Below are 15,233 nucleotides of genomic sequence, written 5' to 3'. Positions count from 1 at the left end.
ATTAATTTAGCCTTTTCTGTGATAAGTGAGTATTAAAACAAATATCATAATTATTGAACGGTATTCTATCATAAATAAGGGAATTTCTAAGTTTTATTTTGGCTATTATGCATACCAGTAGTGATTATTCTAGATGAGTTGTGTATGTCCATTATTAAAGACATAAGGTTTACTACATTTTTCAACATTTTTTGTGTATGTCTGTATATATGTATATCATATATATACATATATTTTTAAACCCTTAAATATATATATATATATATATATATATATATATAATATTTAAAACCATTACAAATACCACAGAATGTTGTACATTTATACTTTTACCACGAATGAAAGTGTGTGCACACTTATACTTATTTTCACAAAAAGTACTTTTTAAAAGACAACTATTTGTTGGACAAAATATAACTTCATTTCAGTATTTACATGATAAATAAGTTTAGCATTTATTATATGCTTTTCATTTTTGTTTTGTTTATGAACTATGTGTGTTCCTCATGTATTATATTACTGTTCTGGATATATTCATGACAAACTTTTTTATCAGATGTGTCATTTATATTAGCTCATTTATATTTTGTTCCTTCCTACCGGTTTCTGACTCACATTTTTCTGATAGAAAGTCAGCAATAATGAAGCAATTTAGCTCCAATCACCTGTATGTAACATACCTGGTTACTCTATGCTCTGTTTATCATGAAATTTCATCAATTATGATATCCGTTATGGTTTGGGTATTAGGTAGCTCCTGTGTTAATGCTTGAATACTCAGAGGTAAAATGATTAGATTATGAAAGCCATAAGCTAATGTGATGGAGGAAGTTAGTTAGGTCACTGGGTCATCCCTTGGGGATTAGATCTTGTCACCCTAGCTCCTCCCTTTTTCTTTTTCTGTTTTCCGGCCACCATGTTTTCCGGGCAACTTTTTCATCTTGGGCCTAGAGCAATGGGATCTGCAAACCATGAACTGAACCTCTGAGACTGTGACCCCAAACAATCTTTTGCTTCTCTAAATTGTTCTTGTCAGGTATTTTGCTCACAGCAACAAAAAGCTGACTAACACAGAAATTGCTACCAATAAGTGGGGTCTTTTCTGTGATTAACCTAGTCTTGTGGTTTTGAAGCCTTTGAACTGGTTTGAGAAGAGTTTGAAAAAGTTTGTAGATGCAGACTGAAGAAATCTCACAAGGTTGTAAGCAGAACTTAATGGGCCATTCTGGGTGGAGCTTAGAAGAGCAGAGTACTCATAGGAATCCAAACAGTAAAATCTGTTCTGTTGAGGTTTAAGAGGGGAGTGAGAATACTAGTAGGAATTGAACTAGAAGCCATTCTGTTACATTTTAGCAAAGAACTTGTCTACATTTTTCTTGTCCATGTCCTGAAATGTTTGTGAGGCCAAATTTAAAGGTTACAGACTAATGAATCTGGTGGAGGAAATTTCAAGGAAGCACAACATTGAGGAGGTGGTATGGATATAACTGGCAGTTTTTAACCAGGTTTACTTTGAGAATCAGGTGCAAAGGGATTTTCAAAACTTTCAGTTTGGCCAGAAAAGTGCATCTAAAAACTGGAGTCAAGGAATGTGTGGTTGGTGAAGAGATCACAGCTACTAGAGCCATTAGGTGCTTTATAGAGAGATGTCTTGAGCACATTTGAAGAATTTGCAAAATCACACCCACCACAGGCTCAGGGTGTAAATTCCCTTGAAAAGAGACCAGTGGGGCCCAGGAAGTGTTTTTAACCATGCTGAGTCACCCAGACACTCAGAGGCTGCTACAGCTATCGTTCCAGGAGGCCTGGCTACTACTCAAGATGGTGGCAGGTCTTGGCATTGTTCACCTGGTGCTGGTTCTGCAGAAATGCAGGATGTTGGAGTTAGAAGTTCATGAAGGCTTTCGCTGAGATTTCAAGGGATGACCTGGGAGCAGGCAAAGGTAGCAGCACTGAAATTTCTGAAGGATTCCCCTTAGAGGACAATACCTGAAGCTGTGAAGGTGAAGCCAAAGTTGAAATGGAGACTCCCAGAATTAAGAGATTCCAGTAACATGAACTTGTCTGCTGAGGAAAACAATGGCCTGTGGAGAAAGCCAAGTTAAAAGAGAAGCCATAAAATCTTTAAACAGCAAAGCCAAAGAAATGGGGCTCCTCAAGTTCTTCAGAGCTCGAATCTCACCAATGTGTGCCCAGATGCTGTTTGTGGAGTTACAGGACCTAATGTTTTTCCATCTGGATTTCAGTCTGGCTTTGGTCCCATCCTATCTTTCTTTGTCCCTACTCCTCCCTTTTTGAATTGAAATGTATAAACTTTGCCATTTTATATTGGATATATATAACTTGTATTCCATTTTCACAGGAGCTCACAACCCAGAGTGGATGTCTCTGGTTGAGTCTCAAAGGAGACTTTGGACTTGGTCTTTTGGGCAATGCTGTAACTATTAAGATTATAAGGACTCTGGGAAAGGGGAATAAATGCATTTTCATTGTGATATGAGCGTGAACTTTTGGGGACTGAGATGTAATGCTATGTTTTGGAAATGAGATACTACCCCAAAGCTACTATGTTAATGCAGGAATATTCAGAGGTAAGATGATTGGATTATGACAGCCATGATCTAATCAGTGAGTTGATCCCTTTGATATATTAATAATTTGAATGGATTATTTGGGTGGTAACTATAGGCAGATGGGGAGTGACTAGAGGAAGGTCACTGGGACATGCCATTGGGGATTGTATCTTGTCCCTTGTCTCCTCCTTCTCTCTCACAGATGCTTTCCAGTTCCCATGAGGAGAGTAGTTTTCTTCTGCTTTACCCTTCTACCATGATGTTCTGTCTCATCTTGGGCCCACAGCAGTGGAGTCAGCAACTATGGACTAAACCTCTGAATCCATGAACCAAAACTTTCCTACTCTAAGTTGTTCTTGTTGGGTATTTTGGTCACAGTGACAAAAAGCCACCTAACACAATGTCCCTCAGTGTGATCTTATATGTCCTCTTCTTATTTGGGACTTGTTGAACTTGTATTTGTGGTACTATGCATGTTTTTTAATATTTTTTATTTGTTATGCATGATAGTAGAATATACTATCATATTACTATTATATTTACATACATGGAATATAACTACCCATTCTCGTGGTTGTACATGGTGTAGAACCATGTGTTCACATATGAACATTGGAAAGTAATGTCCAATTCATTCTATAGTCTTTCTTAGTCCCATCCTCCCTCCCTTCCCTTCATTCCCATTTGTCTGATCCAATGAATTTCAATTCTCTGCCCTCCCACCCCAATGTGTGTTAGCATCCACATATCAGAGAGAACATTCAGCCTTTGGTTTTGGGGGATTGGCTTATTTTGCTTAGGATGATAGTCTCCAGTTTCATCCATTTACCACGAATGCCATAATTTTATTTTTCTTTATGGCCAAGTGATATTCCATTGTGTATATATTCCACATTTTTTTCCACCCATTCATCTGCTGCAGGGCACCTAGGTTGGTTCCATAGCTTAGCTATTGTAAATTGAGCTGCTATAAAAATTGATGTGGCTGTACTATGCATATTTTTTAACAAATACGAAAAATGTGTGCTCATTTTCTTTGAATAATATTTAACCCTCCTTCTTCCTCCTCTTTTTCTGATATTATAGATACTTTTAAGTTATATTGCTTAATATTACCCCAAAGACTATAGAGGTTCTGCTCACGATTTTAATTTTTTTTCTCCTTTTGCTTCAATTTTGATAGTTTTTATTGTCATGTTTTGAGGTTTATTTCTATTGTCTTGTATTGGTCTTTCAGTATCAAATCTATTGTAATATTTATCCAGGGAATTCTTCATCCTGGTAAGACTTTTAGCCCTAAATTGTTACAGTGTTTGGTTTCCATTTGCCTCTTCATTTTACATGTTTTTCTTTAACACTTTGAATAAATTAACAATATTTGTTTTAAAGTGTTGTCTGATAATTTTATCTAATCTGCCACTTCTGCATCTTTTCTATTGGTTCCTGCTTTTCTTCTAATAAAAACATTGTTTTTCTGATTCATTACATGGACAGTAGATTTGATTTCAAGAAGTGAGCAGGTTTAACAATGAAAATCTATTTTAATAAAAAATATTTTTTAAGAGTGTACACATCCTCTGGAGGACATAATATTTAACTGATTTTTAATCATCCTGTTAAGAGAACAATCTTTGTCACTTGCTGGTTAAGAACCATCACAAAACAAAGAGAAAATAAAGCATGGTTCTCAAATACAGTAGTTTTTCCGCTACATTTTTCCTTTAAGGATCTTTACAATTGGAAGAGTTATAATGAATAAAACTTAATGATCACTATTTTGAGAAGTAATATGCAATTTGAGGCTAAACATATGCCATTTAACCAAAATGTCAGGTTTATTATAATGCACATAATTTAAACTATTCCATCATTAGAATGTAAAAAATTTTAGACCCTACACTTTTGTTTCTTGAAGATGAATCTCTATTAGTTGCATAATCTTGAGTTATACAATGAATTTGAAAGCTATTTGTATGGTAATAATAGGAGAATAGCAGTCAAGTTAGAACTTGAGCTCTGTCATTTGTGAAGACAATAAAAAGTATTCCCAGCCACAAAAAAAGTAAAATCAATTTATTTTTGCCCAGGAAGAGTACAATTTTTCATTCCAGTTCATGCAGAGACAGGTTTAATGACCCCAGCAGCTTGTTAGTTATTGAAGTCAGCGAAACGGTCCTCTCTGCATATGTCAAGGGGGTTATTGGTCTACTACTTGGTGGAAAAAATTCTTCATTTAAATAGAGAAAGAAATTAACAAAGGCTGGGATGCACTGGACCCATGAAAGGATGTTGAAGGAAAGTAAAATTCTACTGAAGTAAAATTGGCAAAAGATAAAGATGTGGTAACTTCTGGACTGTGAGACAAAGAGTGGCACATACCAACTGTGTGCTGTGCCCACCAATGTGTCGTGAACTTGCCCTTTTGTCAGCGAAACTGCTTGCTGCCCACTCCCCCTGGAGCATGGGATCTGCAACCAAACGTTCATGTGGGGCACATGCCATCAAGGTATTGAAACATAGCAATTTTGAGTTATACAATGAATTTGTATAACTCAATAACCAGAGGTGATTCCGTTCGGAACTTTATGAAGACAACAATAATGTTCCAAGGACATCCTCATGAAACCAAGAACTTCACAAGCTGTAGGTAGTGTGGTTTGACTATGAACTGCTACTAGGAGAGCTATTGGGTGGGATTCTAACTGTAATTAATTATTCCATGTCTTGGAGAACACTATTAAAATAACAGCAAATCTTTATGGCAGCTATAGGAGCCCAGAGAGATTTTTCTTCTTTGAGGCAGTGTATTACAGTGGTGAACCCATACACCAGAGTCAGATGAGACAGCATCATGTTTAGTTCAGAGATTTTAGACATACTATTTACCCTACCTGTCTACTAAATGAGGATCATTTACATATCTACTGAATGAGGATCATTTGGTTTCCCCATAAGACTAATCAAAGGCATAAGATTGTCCATCAAGGTTAACTATTAGCTGCAGGACAGGCTGAATAAATATTAGCTTCAGGGTGGGCTGAACACTCGATCCCCACCTGTCTGGTTCCTTTTCACTTGTTTCCTCAAAGCTGAACACTCAACCCCATTCAAGGCTGAACACTCAGGAAACCCATATCTGGCCCCTGCCCAGTCTGCCTGAGGGTAGAAGATGACACCCTAAGCAACTACTGTAAGATCCAATCACAGTACACCAACAAGGCAGCTTGCAGACCCAGAGACCCCATTAGATTTTGACTATAAAAACTCTTTTCTGCTAGAACACACACACACTCTCTCTCACTTTGCCCTCTCTCTCTCTCTCTCTCTCTCTCTCTCTCTCTCTCTCTCTCTCTCTCTCACACACACACACACACACACACACACACACTTTGTCCCCCATCTCTTCCTCCCTCTCTTTCTCTCTCTCTCTCTCTCTCTCTCTCTCTCTCTCTCTCTCTCTCTCTCTCTCTCTCTTCTCTTCCTTCCCTGTTAATCAGACACCACTGCAATAAAAATCTCTTGGTCCCTTTGAGTGTCATGGTCACTTTCCTTTCATTAACTATTGTAAATAGTTTTAAATTTTTGTTTTCTGATTCCAATGAGCCTTATCAGTGAGCACCACATGGTCCATGTCTCACAAAGGACAGAATTACTATGCATTGTTCCCTGAATTTGTGCCTCATATTTAACTGGAGAACATCCATACTATCTCAGAATGTAAGTAGTCAAATTCCAGAACTGACACCCAGAACTTTTATGAGATACCAAAGACAGTTGCCTTTCTCCAACTGAATACCATTGACTGCACCTCATGGATACTGAGATGGGTTTCCTTTTCTTTTCTCAGTTTTCAGTCTTTTGTTTCTCTTTGAAGGTTCCCTTCTGACTTTTCATTCTTTAGGATCCATTTTCAGTTTCCTATTGTCAAAAAAGGAAGAGTTTTATCTCCTTACTTTCCAGAAGGACAACAATCCTTTTGTATTTGGTGCCAACCGGTTGTCTACTTGGAAGAGATACAGATGTTCCTATGCGGTCTACAGAATGGGATTAAAGGCCCTTTAATATCTGGTTAAATCCACTGCAGCCTAACTCCAGGACTGGAATGTTATCATTTCACACACATCTTCAGAAGTCATACAAGTTAATTTGATTTAAATGTGTAAGAAAAGTGATCAGTAGTTATACAAAATCATAATCTATATCAGTGAGTATAAAATTTAAAGAGAATAATAAAAATTTATTTATAGGTAGAATTATTTATGTCCTATGTCCCCATTTTCTCAGAGCAATTATAATTATTGTGTGCTATCTAGGTATCTCATTCAGTAAAGTATTTGCCCTAGGCTTTTAAAAATTTAGTGAGGCATTTAAGAGTTGTGTGTAGATAAGCCAGAATTTTTTTTTTATTGTTGGTCGTTCAAAACATTACATAGTTCTTAATATATCATATTTCACAGTTTGATTCAAGTGGGTTATGAACTCCCATTTTTACCCCGTATACAGATTGCTGTATCACATCAGTTACACTTCCATTGATTTACATATTGCCATTCTAGTGTCTGATGTATTCTGCTGTCTATCCTATTCTCTACTATCCCCCCTCCCCTCCCCTCCTCTCCCCTCCCCTTTTCTCTCTCTACCCCCTCTACTGTAAATCATTTCTTCCACTTGTATTATGCTTCTCTTACCCCTCATTTCCTCTTATATGTAATTTTGTAAAACCCTGAGGATCACCTTCCATTTCCATGCGATTTCCCTTCTCACTCCCTTTCCCTCCCACCTCTCATCCCTGTTTAATGTTAATCTTCTTCTCAAGCTCTTCGTCCGTACCTTGTCCTTGGTTACTCCCCTTATATCAAAGCAGTCATTTGGCATTTGTTTTTTAAGGATTGGCTAGCTTCGCTTAGCATAATCTGCTCTAATGCCATCCATTTCCCTCCAAATTCTATGATTTTGTCATTTTTTAATGCAGAGTAATACTCCATTGTGTATAAATGCCACTTTTTTTAATCCATTCATCTATTGAAGGGCATCTAGGTTGGTTCCACAATCTTGCTATCGTGAATTGTGCTGCTATGAACATTGATATAGCAGTGTCCCTGTAGCATGCTCTTGTTAGGTCTTTAGGGAATAGACCGAGAAGGGGAATAGCTGGGTCAAATGGTGGTTCCATTCCCAGCTTTCCAAGAAATCTCCATACTGCTTTCCAAATTGGCTGCACCAATTTGCAGTCCCACCAACAATGAACAAGTGTACCCTTTTCCCCACATCCTCTCCAGCACTTGTTGTTGTTGGACTTCATAATGGCTGCCAATCTTACTGGAGTGAGATGGTATCTTAGGGTGGTTTTGATTTGCATTTCTCTGACTGCTAGAGATGGTGAGCATTTTTTCATGTACTTATTGATTGATTGTATGTCCTCCTCTGAGAAGTGTCTGTTCAGGTACTTGGCCCATTTGTTGATTGGGTTATTTGTTATCTTATTGTCTAATTTTTTGAGTTCTTTGTATACTCTGGATATTAGGGCTCTATCTGAAGTGTGTGGAGTAAATATTTGTTCCCAGGATGTAGGTTCCCTGCTTACCTCTCTTATTGTTTCTTTTGCTGAGAAAAAACTTTTTAGTTTGAGTAAGTCCCATTTGTTGATTCTAGTTGTTAACTCTTGCGCTATGGGTGTCCTATTGAGGAATTTGGAGCCCAACCCCACAGTATGTAGATGGTAGCCAACTTTTTCTTCTGTCAGACGCCGTGTCTCTGATTTAATATCAAGGTCCTTGATCCATTTTGAGTTAACTTTTGTGCATGGCCAGAGAAAGGGATTCAGTTTCATTTTGATGCAAATTGATTTCCAGTTTTCCCAGCACCATTTGTTGAAGATGCTATCCTTCCTCCATTGCATGCTTTTAGCCCCTTTATCAAATATAAGATAGTTGTAGTTTTGTGGATTGGTTACTGTGTCCTCTATTCTGTACCATTGGTCCACCTGCCTGTTTTGGTACCAGTACCATGCTGTTTTTGTTACTATTGCTCTGTAGTATAGTTTGAAGTCTGGTATCGCTATACCACCTGATTCACACTTCCTGCTTAGCATTGTTTTTGCTATTCTGGGTATTTTATTATTCCATATGAATTTCATGATTGTTTTATCTATTTCTACAAGAAATGCTGTTGGGATTTTGATTGGCATTGCATTGAACTTATAGAGAACTTTTGGTAATATCACCATTTTGATGATGTTAGTTCTGCCTATCCATGAACAGGGTATATTTTTCCATCTTCTAAGGTCTTCTTCTATATCTCTCTTTAGGGTTCTGTAGTTTTCATTGTATAAGTCTTTCAAATCTTTTGTTAGGTTGATTCCCAAGTATTTTATTTTTTGGGGGGATATTGTGAATGGAGTAGTTGTCCTCATTTCCGTTTCAGAGGATTTGTCGCTGATATACAGGAATGCATTTGATTTATGCGTGTTGATTTTATATCCTGCCACTTTGCTGAATTCATTTATTAGCTCTAATAGTTTCTTTGTAGACCCTTTTGGGTCTGCTAGGTATAGAATCATGTCATCTGCAAATAGTGATAATTTAAGTTCTTCTTTTCCTATTTTTATGCCTTTAATTTCTTTAGTCTGTCTAATTGCTCTGGCCAGTGTTTCGAGGACTATGTTGAACAGAAGTGGTGAGAGAGGGCATCCCTGTCTTGTACCAGATCTTAGAGGGAATGCCTTCAATTTTTCTCCATTCAGAATGATGCTGGCCTTTGGCTTATCATAGATTGCTTTTACAGTGTTGAGGTATGATCCTGTTATCCCTAATTTTTCTAGAGTTTTGAACATAAAGGGATGCTGTACTTTGTCGAATGCTTTTTCTGCATCTATCGAGATGATCATATGGTTCTTATTTTTAAGTCTATTGATGTGGTGAATAGCATTTATTGATTTCCGTATATTGAACCATACTTGCATCCCAGGGATGAATCCTACTTGATCATGGTGTATAATTTTTTTGATATGTTTTTGAATCCAATTTGCCAGAATTTTATTGAGGATTTTTGCATCTAGGTTCATTAGAGATATTGGTCTGTAGTTTTCTTTCTTTGAAGTGTCTTTGTCTGGTTTAGGCATCAGGGTGATGTTGGCCTCGTAGAATGTATTTGGAAGTTCTCCCTCTTTTTCTATTTCCTGAAATAGCTTGAAAAGTATTGGTATTAGTTCCTCTTTAAAGGTTTTGTAAAACTCTGCTGTATACCCATCCGGTCCTGGGCTTTTCTTAGTTGGTAGTCTTTTGATGGTTTCTTCTATTTCCTCTATTGTTATTGGTCTGTTTAGGTTGTCTATATCTTCCTGACTCAATCTGGGCAGATCATATGACTTAAGAAATTTATCTATGCCTTCACTATCTTCTATTTTATTGGAGTATAAGGATTCAAAATAATTTCTGATTATCTTCTGTATTTCTGAAGTGCCTGTTGTGATATTGCCTTTTTCATCCCATATGCTAGTAATTTGAGTTCTCTCTCTTCTTCTCTTCGTAGCATGGCTAAGGGTCTGTCGATTTTATTTATTTTTTCAAAGAACCAACTTTTAGTTTTGTCAATTTTTTCAATTGTTTCTTTTGTTTTGATTTCATTAATTTCAGCTCTGATTTTAATTATTTCTTGCCTTCTACTTCTTTTGCTGTTGTTTTGCTCTTCTTTTTCTAGGATTTTGAGATGAAGTATGAGATCATTTATTTGTTGGTTTTTTCTTTTTTTAAGGAATGAACTCCAAGCAATGAATTTTCCTCTTAGAACTGCTTTCAGTGTGTCCCATAGATTCCGAAATGTTGTGTCTGTGTTTTCATTTAACTCTAAGAAGTTTTTAATTTCCTCCTTGATGTCTTCTAAAACCCATTGATCATTCAGTAACCTATTGTTCATTCTCCAAGTGATGCATGATTTTTCCTTCCTTCTTTTATCGTTGATTTTCAGTTTCATTCCATTATGGTCAGATAAGATGCATGGTATTATCTCTAATCCTTTATATTGTCTAAGAGTTGCCCTGTGACATAATATATGATCTATTTTTGAGAAGGATCCATGTGCTGCTGAGAAAAAAGTGTAACTGCTTGATGTTGGGTGGTATATTCTATATATGTCAATTAAGTCTAGGTTGTTAATTGTGTTATTGAGTTCTATAGTTTCCTTATTTAACTTTTGTTTGGAAGATCTGTCCAGTGGTGAGAGAGGTGTGTTGAAGTCTCCCATGATTATTGTATGGTGGTCTATTAGACTCTTGAACTTGAGAAGAGTTTGCTTGATGAACATAGCTGCACCATTGTTTGGGGCATATATATTTATGATTGTTATGTCTTGTTGGTGTATGGTTCCCTTGAGCAGTATGTAGTGTCCCTCTTTATCCCTTTTGATTAACTTTGGCTTGAAATCTATTTTATTAGATATGAGTATGGACACTCCTGCTTGTTTCCGCAGTCCATATGAGTGGTATGATTTTTCCCAACCTTTCACCTTCAGTCTATGTATATCTTTTCCTATTAAATGCGTCTCCTGTAGGCAGCATATTGTTGGGTCTTGTTTTGTGATCCATTCAACTAGCCTGTGTCTCTTAATTGGTGAGTTTAAGCCATTAACATTTAGGGTTATTATTGAGATATGGTTTGTTCTTCCAGCCATATTTGTTTATTAATGTTACTAAACCTGATTTGTTTTCCTCTTTGATTACTTTCCCCCCTTTACTGTCCTACCTCCCACTGTTGGTTTTCATTGTTATTTTCCATTTCCTCTTCCTGTAATGTTTTGCCAAGGATTTTTTGTAGAGATGGTTTTCTAGCTGCAAATTCTTTTAACTTTTGTTTATCGTGGAAGGTTTTAATTTCATCTTCCATCCTGAAGCTTAATTTCGCCCGATACACGATTCTTGGTTGGAACCCATTTTCTTTCAGCGTTTGAAATATGTTATTCCAGGATCTTCTAGCTTTCAGAGTCTGTGTTGAGAGATCAGCTGTTATCCTGATTGGTTTACCCCTAAATGTAATCTGCTTTCTTTCTCTTGTAGCTTTTAAAATTCTCTCCTTATTCTGTATGTTGGGCATCTTCATTATAATGTGTCTAGGTGTGGATCTCTTATGATTTTGCACATTCGGCGTCCTGTAGGCTTCTTTCTGCTTGGTGAAACTGTTGTGTTTTTGAAATTTCCCCCTATTTATTTATATTGCTCTTGTATAGTTGGAAAATCTCCCTTGCAGGGCGGGTAGTGGCTGTGCTCCTCCTCTAATTAGGGTTATCTGTCTACCACGCTGGTCGGTCGCAGGTCTGCCCACCCTGCGGGCGCGGGTGGCGGCTCTGCTCTGCCCGCACTCCAATTGTGGTGAAGTAACTACCACGCCCTCTGGTCGTTGGTCCTGATCCGGATGTGGGCGGCGGCTCTGCTCGGCCCCTACTCCAATTGGTGTGACGTGTCTACCACGCTGGCAGGCCTCTAGGCCTGTTCCGCCGGTGGGTCGCAGTTCTGCCTACCTTGCAGGCTCGGGCAGCAGTTCTGCTCAGCCCCCACTCCCAATGGGGGTACCTGACTGCCTCTCCAATGGGTCGCTGGGCCTTTTCCGGACACGGGCGGCGGCTCTGCTCCACCCCCACTCCAACCAGTGTGACGTGACTGCCTGGGTGCTATGTGTCCACCACGCTGGCAGGCTACCGGGCCTGTCCTGCCAGTGGGTCACAGGTCTGCCTACCTTGCAGGCTCAGACGGCGGCTCTGCACAGCCCCTACTCCAAATGGGGTGACTTGGCTACCACGCCATTGGGTCGCTGGTCCTGTTCTAGGCGTGGGTAGCTACTCTCTTCGGCCCCAGCTGTAGTTGGGGAGTCGTGATACCATGCCGGCGGGTCACTTGGCCTGTTCTGGGCGCGGCGGCAACTCCACTCTGCCCCCCTGGCCCCCACAGCACCCAGCAGGACCCGGACCGAGAAGCAGTCACCGCAGGTTCCCCAACCCTGGGCCAAAGCAGCTTCGGGAGCCAGAACCCGGCCTCTCCGATCCTGGCTCACGCTCCGCTAGGAGCAGGCTCCAAGGAGCGACCCCCGCCGGTTCCCCTGCCCCAGGCCAAAGCAGCTCCGGGAGCCAGAGCCCGGCCGCTCCAAGCTCTCCGAGCTTGGTGCATGTTCCGCTGGGAGCAGGCTCAAAGACGCAGTCCCCGCGGGCTCCCCAGCCCCGGGCCAAAACTGTTCCGGGAGTCAGAACCCAGCCACCACGAGCTCAGCGCACGCTCCACTTGGAGCTGGCCTCAACACGCAGTCTCCGCAGGTTCCCCAGCCCTGGGCCAAAGCAGCCCCGGGGACCAGATTCCGGCCGCTCAGAGCCCGGCGTACGCCTTGCCAGGAGCAAGCCCCTAGGAGTATTCTCCACTGGTTCTCCAGCCCCGAGCCTGAGCGATCTGTCTGCGAGACGCAGGCAAATACCAGCCTGAAATCACCTGTTCCGTAGCTGAATGAGCTGAGATCAGTAGAAAACAGGGATGATTACATCAGCTCTCCAAGATGGCGGCTGCTGTCCTCCTCCGTGGTCCTACTGGTGTCGAGAACTGAACTGGACTGCTTCTCTCCTCTGTCTCAAAGCCGGAACTCAGCACTAAGCACGGCCATTGCACCACTGGCAGGAGCCCCCAGAATCCGCATCGCTGCACCCCCACTCCGGCACCTCGCTGCTTCCCAGCGCTAGCCGCAGACTCCAGCTGCGGGGCGCGACCCTCCGTGCGGAGAAATCGCCCGCGTCCGAGCCCCTGCAGCCGAACCTCGCGCGATGGAAATCCGTCCACTAGATTCTGGAGCACCTCAATTTCACTGGAAATTCCCAACAAGATAGCCTTCAGCTGTTTCACCTCGTCTTTCTCCCGCACAGTGACGCGGCGCACTGGGGTGATGCACTCCCTTCGCAGCCATCTTCCCAGCCCCCCCCAGAATGGTTTTGATAGCCTTCTAACTTGTGTTTACAGTTTCTGCCTGTCTTTCCTTGTAATATGTAAGTTGGATGTGCAGTAAATAAAATTCCCTAATATTAAGTCTAAAAAAGAAGCTATAACCTGTCTTAATTAGCTCAGGCTGCTGTAATGAAATACCATAGACTGGATGTCTCAAACAAAAGACATTTATTTCCCACAGTTGTGGAGATTGGAAGCCTCAGATCAGGGTGCCAGCAGGGTCCCTGTCACTCAAACACTGCAGCAATAAAGATCTCTTGGTTGCTCCAAGTGTCATGGTCATTGGTGGGGTCCTCTTCCTGGTTTAGACACAGCTGGGCCTTCTCATGGAGGAAAGAAAGCTAACCAGCTTTCTGGGCTCCTCTTTTAATATTTATTTATTTATTTTTTTAGTTCTCGGTGGACACAACATCTTTTGTTGGTATGGGGTGCTGAGGATCGAACCCGGGCCGCACACATGCCAGGCGAGCACGCTACCGCTTGAGCCACATTCCCAGCCCATCTGGGCTCCTCTTACTAGAGCACTAATCCCATTCATGAGGACTCCACCCTCAGGACCTAATTACCTCTCAAGTGCTTTCCCTCCAGACACCATCACTTTGGGATTAAGCTTTCAACCTATGAATTACCAGGGACAGGAATGTTTAGTCCATGGGAATAACCCACTCTCTTTTCCAGGCAAAACACAACTAACTAATGCCTTCCTTTCAGAAAAAGTTCTACAAGTAGAGCACTTGATGAACAAAGTGCTCTTGATTAGAGGGCTGGAAATACTACCTTACTGATCTTGAGCAAGATGAGAAAGTTGTCCCTGCACCTACCTGCTGTGCTCTCCTCACCCCCACTGTGCCTTGGCCCTTGATATAAACTCTTAAACTATGAAGCAGCCAGATTGCCACCCTGCCAGGTCTGTAGGAAATTACAGGACTTTAAATATTTATGGTAAATAACAGCTGAACAGTATTTGACATCAAGAGCACAGAGTAATCTGAATGCTCTTCCCATTGTGGTTTTAATATTTCTTACATGGAGAAAATTAATGACTTTTAATTTATAAATGTTATAAGATGGTAACAAAGAACTCTAAAAGTACATATTTATGAAAAGTAAAACTAAACTTTTATTTCTTAAAAATGTTGATGATAAACTGTTATTTGTGGAAGAAAACAAGAAAGCTAGATGACACAAATCTGTCAAAGAAATACCAGCATCTAGGTCAAAAGTTGGTAAACGGCCATGAGTAGCTCAGTAGTAGAGTGCATGCCTACTATGCACAAAGCTTTTGGTTTGATCATTGTATCATGTGCATGAGTGCATGCAGAAACACACCAAACACACACAAACACACACACATGTTGGTAGTTATTTAAAAAATAAATACTAAAGATGATAGTACAACATGAGTGATCCAGAGTGAAGGATATGAAAAATAACAACCTCCAAGAAAAGGCAAATGACAGACCCCAGGGAGAAAGGGACAGTGTGATCCAGAGGGAGGGCAAACAATGGGCCATGGGCTTTGGGCTTTCGCCCTTTCCCAGTGATGATGGGTCTTGGTTGGAGGCAAACAAATGGGCTCTGGACTTTTTTGAAACTCTTTGAAACAATGAGTTTCAAGCTTTTACTGCTGTTTTTCCTGAGTTAGAAGGAGTTTTGAGCTTTTATCACTATTTTCCTGAGTTAGATTTTTA

The sequence above is a fragment of the Spermophilus citellus genome, assembly GCF_964194105.1.
Source record: "Spermophilus citellus genome assembly, chromosome: 14".
Classification (NCBI taxonomy): Eukaryota; Metazoa; Chordata; class Mammalia; order Rodentia; family Sciuridae; genus Spermophilus; species Spermophilus citellus.
This window is presented reverse-complemented; position numbering follows the sequence as displayed.